Here is a 6,925-nt window from a genome sequence, read left to right as displayed (position 1 = left end):
CATATATGTATTTACTTTCCCTTGGAAGGACGCCTGCAGACCTAATGCGGATTCATTTATCGCTCAACCAAATCACTAAACTTTTCTATGAACGTTTAAACGTCTTAATTATTTATGATACTGATGACAGCAAATTTACTGTTATTCTGGAGTTTACTACTCACAATAATAACTTGAGTTGCGTTCTTTTCCAAATTTTCATTACTTTTCTCAATTATTTTCTGAATGTTACCGGTGTCACACAATCTCATGTCATTTACCTAATAAATTTGTGCAATTGTTCTTTCGTACATAATAAAACTAAAGTCAATGAAAAACTATTTAAAATCTCCATTTGTCATATTTCTCATACACTAAAAGGAATTAGCATAAATTTATAGCATATTTCTAACTCATCATCATCATCGTCTTCATCATCATCGTCATCATCGTCATCGTCATCATCATCATCGTCGCCGTCACCATCGTCATCATCATCCTTGTTATCCTCATCTTTATTACTTTAACATCTATCTTTACATGTTTGCGTAGTTCAGGAGGAATTCATTTAGACAGGTTTTCTACAAATTGATGCCTTTCTTTTCCCCAACACTCATCTGCTTCCCAGCAACGTAATAATTTACACGTGGATGAGTATATGTTTCCGCGGAAGATTGGAAAAGAAGGTCAACGTGACTATGACGGTGACACTCGTTTACAACCATCACGTAATAACAAAGCAAGGAGATATTCGCACATCTCCATGTGCACGTACTCAGTTAGGATTTTGAGATTGGTACTTGGATGTTGAATGTCTCCTAACCAAGTATCAAAGCTTATGATGTTCGGAAAGAAACCCTGTAAGACCTCTGATAGCAAGCTGCCGTCCGCTTGCACAGAATCTACCAAAACAAGCAGAACGTTCTGAGAAGTAAAACAACAACAACAGTAAGTTCTCATAACGGCCATTTACTAACCAGAGGAAAATCTCGGGAATCATCAGAAAAGCTCGAAGGTAATGGTATGCGTAGGCTCTATGCACGTGGAGGGCTGAAGGTATTTCGTTCGGTTCACGAAACTTAAGACACTTGTAAAAGCAACCTGAATAAAATCGGCCGGACCAAAATCCATGTATATGTGTGTATGTATGCTTATGTCACAGTTGAGTATGAAATCAAATTAATGTCATACCCAACTTAAATTAATCCTGAGATTTCGGTTGCGAGAAAACCCATAGGCTTGCTCTAATGCTTATATTCATGGTGTGTTCGACCACATCATGAACATGCACAAATTTACACTTATGGAGGAAGGAGGAGGAAACCTCCCTTTTATAACATATGTAGGTACATAAGTGAAGAAAGCTCTTTAGTATGCTCTTTTTCTCAGCCAGGCAGAGCCTGCAACTCCTACTGCTTTTTAAGTAGCCTCCACTTGATGTTGTAATGCCTAGCGCTTTCCTTCAATGTCCATATATGCCTCACTATTGATGAGACATTTAGCGTCCCTTGTATTTAAAGGAGGACTTGTGGTTCTTGAATCTAGTTCTGAAGAGACCCTCTGTTGCACCAAATATTTCTTCATCCGAGAATGCAGTTGCACAAATAGGTCTGTATGTCAATGCTGGTAAAACTGAATATAGGGATTGTAACGTAACGATGTGATGGCTATGTTCTGAATGGTGCTAATCTGTAGATAGTTGATGACTTCGTCTATGTAGGAAAGGACATTGCTTTAACAGAAAAAGATGCCCAGATAGGGATTTCAAAAGCATGGAATATCCTAGACAGACTGAAGTGGGGGGTTCTTTAAAGCAATCGATGAATCAGTACTTCACTATGGCTCTTCAGTATGGATATCGAACAGGAGACTTGACAAGAAGCTTAGCGGTACACACGATACATAATCTAGAATACTTCGTACAATTCTCAGTTTTTCTTGATTGCAACACCTTACAAATTCCGTCTTACTGTCTTGAAAAAAAATGAAACATATATTTGACAATTTCTGTCACATGCATGGGAACATCGTCTTATTATCCTGCTGTTGTATGTTAAGTATCCCCATGAAAACGTATTGCTGTGTTTAATAGAAATCTATTATTGAGCCTTTGTGGAGGCGCAATGGCCCAGTGGTTAGGGCAGCGGACTTGCGGTCATAGTATCGCGGTTTCGATTCCCAGACCGGGCGTTGTGAGTGTTTATTGAGCGAAAACACCTAAAGCTCCACGTGGCTCTGGCAGGGGATGGTGGCGAACCCTGCTGTACTCTTTCACCACAACTTTCTCTCACTCTTTCTTCCTGTTTCTATTGTGCCTGTAATTCAAAGGGTCACACTGTGTCACGCTGAATATCCCCGAGAACTACATTAAGGGTACACGTGTCTGTGGAGTGCTCAGCCACTTGCACGTTAATTTCACGAGCAGGCTGTTCCGTTGATCGGATCAACTGGAACCCTCGACGGAGTGCCAACAACATTGAGCCTTTTCCGGCATGCTCAATGGTAAGTACTAACGATGTTAAATATTTCTCAACCCAAACTGATAAATCCAAATGGTTCTTGTCAATCGGTTGCCTAAACAAACCGTTCATCAGTGGAGTTGCTAGAGTGTGTGCCACCCACCTCGGGCCTCCACAAGCCTTTACAGGCTTATACAGTAGACCCAAAAGTACCAACCTCATAAAAGCGACGCCCGGGGCAGGTGCCCCCTCCCACTCATTCGACTTCTAGCTATGATACTGTCGTAAACCAAATTTTCAAGTACACCAGAGACCTCTAGTAAACTCATTTGTATTGCCATAATCTTGACTTTAATGTTTCAGCACAGTTAACGAACGGAACCACTCTAGCTTCTATTACTCTAAAGAATTTTAGTTTTTCCTACCAGAAGCGTCATTTTCAATCAATTTCGTCCCCTGCTTCTGGTTGCATTCTTTATGACTAAGATTTCTATTGCGCAAATTCTTTTCCCTGTTCAAAGCATAATGAAAATTCAAGGCTACGATTTAGATATTAAGAAAATGATTTTCTAACAGAAATATTTTGTAATTGGCAAAAAATCACCAGCGTTTTGTGGGCATTGAAGTTTTGCTAGGAAGTTTCTCCAGTATCGCCCGAAACCTGATAATATTGTTACTTGCTTTCTCGTTTCAGATTAAATATACTTAGTGGTAGATTTGTTCAAAGGTTTCATCACTGTAATCTGAAGAAATTGAGGGCATAGTCTTGTATTATTACTGACCTTCAGGAGAGAATCTCTCATGTAACAGGTGATAAACTAATGTCAAAACCTGTAACCTGTAGATAGGATTTCAACTGCTGTATGTAGAATATATATATATGTGTGTGTGTGTGTGTGTGTGTGTGTGTGTGTGTGTGTTATATCGCACGTTCGGATGACCTCTATTCAACTACTCTGACGTCTAGGTGTCTCCCTCTATATCTACGTATTGGGCTAGCCCACTTCATTGTCTGGGGGCGTCGACACAACAATGTGTGTGTGTGTGTGTGTTTGTGTGTGTGTGTGTGTGTGTGTGTTTGTGTGTGTGTATGCATTTCAATATGCTTATCTAATCTTTTTTTCATGCATTGCTATCAACAAAAACACGGTTCTTCTGACATACAGTAACATCCAACAAACGTAACACATTCCCTCTGCACACGAATAATATTTTCTTCAGAGATATGTTGCTTTCCTGGGAGAAGAATGCTCCTGACTCTTCAGCTAGTGTTGATATGTTTTTTGGGAAACTTTTTAGCATATATTGCTCAAATTGCTGCTTCCTACGTGGGCAATAATATTTGGATAAGATTGCATACACACGTAAGCAATCCCTTTGTGCTAGCATACACACACGCATGCGCACATACACACACAATCGAGTGCAACCATACTTAACACATTCGTGCACACTTGGACTTGAGAAGACCTTTCGCTATGGAAATAGTCTCAGGAGATAATATTCACCACAGACAAAATGTATGAAAGCACAATGGGGCTACCAATGACATCATTGAATTGCAGAACGCATGCATTTATGCAGTATTGCGCATCATTAACTACGGATACTGAATTCCTCTTTCACGGTTCTATACGAACGCTAGTTCTTACTTATTAGAACATTAAATAGTAGATATACTGATGTGCGAAAAGCTTGGTCAAGCAGGAATTAAATAACTAGAGTCACACAAAGTAGCGTTGAATGAAATATGATTGTGTGCAATAATATTTAATACGAGCGATCAGATGACATTCTTAGTCAGAACAAAGAACAGTCGACTGTAAAAAAACAATGAAGATGTTTAATATAGTTAAATGACGGTCGTACTAAGAATCGACGGTCATGACCGTGTATTTCGTGAAACGGCGATGTCCTACACTTTGTAGGTGATTATGCCATGGATCACAGTTGAACACTGCAAAAATATGGCTATTGTAGAAATCCTGTATGCATAGCTTTTTGGGGGAAAGAAAAAGATATTTTGATATAATGAAAAATTTTTGTTACGTTTACGAATTTCTTTTACAAGATTTTTGATGTAAAATCATGTGCTGCAACAGATATTGGCGGCGAGCTGGTAGAATCGTTAGCACGCCGGGCAAAATGCTTAGCGGTATTTCGTCTGTCGCTACGTTCTGAGTTCAAATTCCGCCGAGGTCGACTTTGCCTTTCATCCTTTCGGGGTCGATTAAATAAGTACCAGTTACGCACTGGGGTCGATATAATCGACTTAATCCGTTAGTCTGTCCTTGTTTGTCCCCTCTGTGTGTAGCCCCTTGTGGGCAGTAACGAAATAGGTATTTCGTCTGCCACTGCGTTCTGAGTTCAAATCCCGCCGAGGTCGACTTTGCCTTTCATCCTTTTGGGGTCGATAAATTAAGTACCAATGACACACTGGAGTCGATGTAATCGACTGAATTCCTTTGTCCTTGTTTGTCCCCTCTATGTTTAGCTCCTTGTGGGCAATAAAGAATAAGAAACAGATATTGTTATATTTCGAGATGATCATTTTTTTTCTTGCCAAATACACACACTTGCTATACATTCGTTCTTCACTTATTTATTATTGGAATCGTTTCTGTTTGGCGGCCACTTTTCAATTTCTTTAATTTTGTTTCAATTGATTTCATATTCGATGTATTGGTGTAGTTTTGTATGGTAATCATTGACAGGAAATTCATTTTTGCCATATATAAATAAATAAAGAGTTAATAGCTTTTAAAGTTTGCAAATTTGGGGTAATTTTAGCCATTCGAAAGCTACATACATATGGGTGCTTGTTTCCATAGTAATAAGCCAAGCTATTACCCACCTGCTTACCCACGTGCTCATTTTCGCTTATTAAATGCTTAAAACTCATGAGGTGTTCATGAGATGTGCTAAAAATAATAGCTAAATAAGCTTTAAATCACGCACCATTTCCTTTCTTTTTTTTTTAGCATGATCATGTGAATTCCCGTGTGTAGAATACAAATTCGCAAAACTTTTCTGAAAATTCCAAAAACTAAAAACGTTATGAGGGTTTATTTGGCGTCCGTAAAGTAGAATTCCCTCAATATTTCATCTGCTTACAGCTGACAACCCGTGCTGTCACGCACAAGATGACAGCTTCCAACTCCTGTTTTCTAACTGTGAAAAAATTATCAAACTTTAATCTTCTGTAGCACTTTTTAAAATATTTTCTTGAAAAAGAGAATTAACCCCTAAGATTCAGCGTGTAAAATTACATCAATACACCAAATTTTGATCATTTTCACTAAACCTTAAAATTTTCCACAGGTGCAGCCAAACAGAAGAGACCTTATTATTGTTCTTACATGGGGGAACACGTAGGATGCAGAGTCGCTGAAGTGATCACAGAATGTATGACGAAAGATCTCCAGACAATGGACATAAAATAAGAACATTAATAAATAAGTGAACAGAGAATATATAGTGCGTGTGTTTATTTGGCAAGAAAAAAATGACCGTCCCGAAACATTACGAAATTATTGCTGCCGTTAAGAAAAGTGCAGGAACAGTAACTCTGTATCCAGAGTTGTGGAGTTGTTTACCTTGCTCTAAAAATTTGAGAAGTTAGCTCAAGATTGTGAGATGACAACGAGGGAAAGAGAGAAACAGACACACACACACACACACACACACACACACACACACATGTACACGCACGCTCACACACATACAAACACACACACACACACACACACAGGGAGAGAGTGAGAGAGAGAGGTGTAGGAAGAAAAAAGATAACATAATACAGAACTGATATATTAAATGTACGAAAGGATGAACGGAGTTCGACCGCGAAAAGCAGTGAGGGACAGCACTTGTGTTGGTTCCCCGACGTAGCTTGGATCAGATGTAAACTCACTGGGCGAGAGACGGCTAAAATGTCTGTCTCTTCTTTTTTTAAACACATACACACCATGCCGTTGTATTTAGGCTTGCTTTTCTCCAACAGACTCCATTTGATGTCATAGTCTCCGACTCACTCCTTCAACCATCGTATGTGTTTTGCAAGCGTTCTGATATTCTGATTCTCAAATTTCCAAAACAAAATGCGATGTGGTTATACTCTTTTACTCTCTCTCTCTTTTACTCTTTTCAGTCATTTGACTGCGGCCATGCTGGAGCACTGCCTTTAGTCGAGCAAATCGACCCCAGGACTTATTCTTTGTAAGCCTAGTACTTATTCTATCAGTCTCTTTTTGCCGAACCGCTAAGTTACGGGGACGTAAACTCACTAGCATCGGTTGTCAAGCGATGGTGGGAGGACAAACACAGACACACACATTTATATACATATATACGACGGTCTTCTTTCAGTTTCCGTCTACCAAATCCACTCACAAGGCATTCGTCGGCCCGAGGCTATAGTAAAAGACACTTGCTCAAGGTGCCACGCAGCGGGACTGAACCCGGAACCATGTGGTTGGTAAGCAAGC

Source organism: Octopus bimaculoides, chromosome 5 (assembly GCF_001194135.2).
Source record: "Octopus bimaculoides isolate UCB-OBI-ISO-001 chromosome 5, ASM119413v2, whole genome shotgun sequence".
NCBI lineage: Eukaryota > Metazoa > Mollusca > Cephalopoda > Octopoda > Octopodidae > Octopus > Octopus bimaculoides.
Note: the sequence above shows the minus strand (reverse complement) of the source record.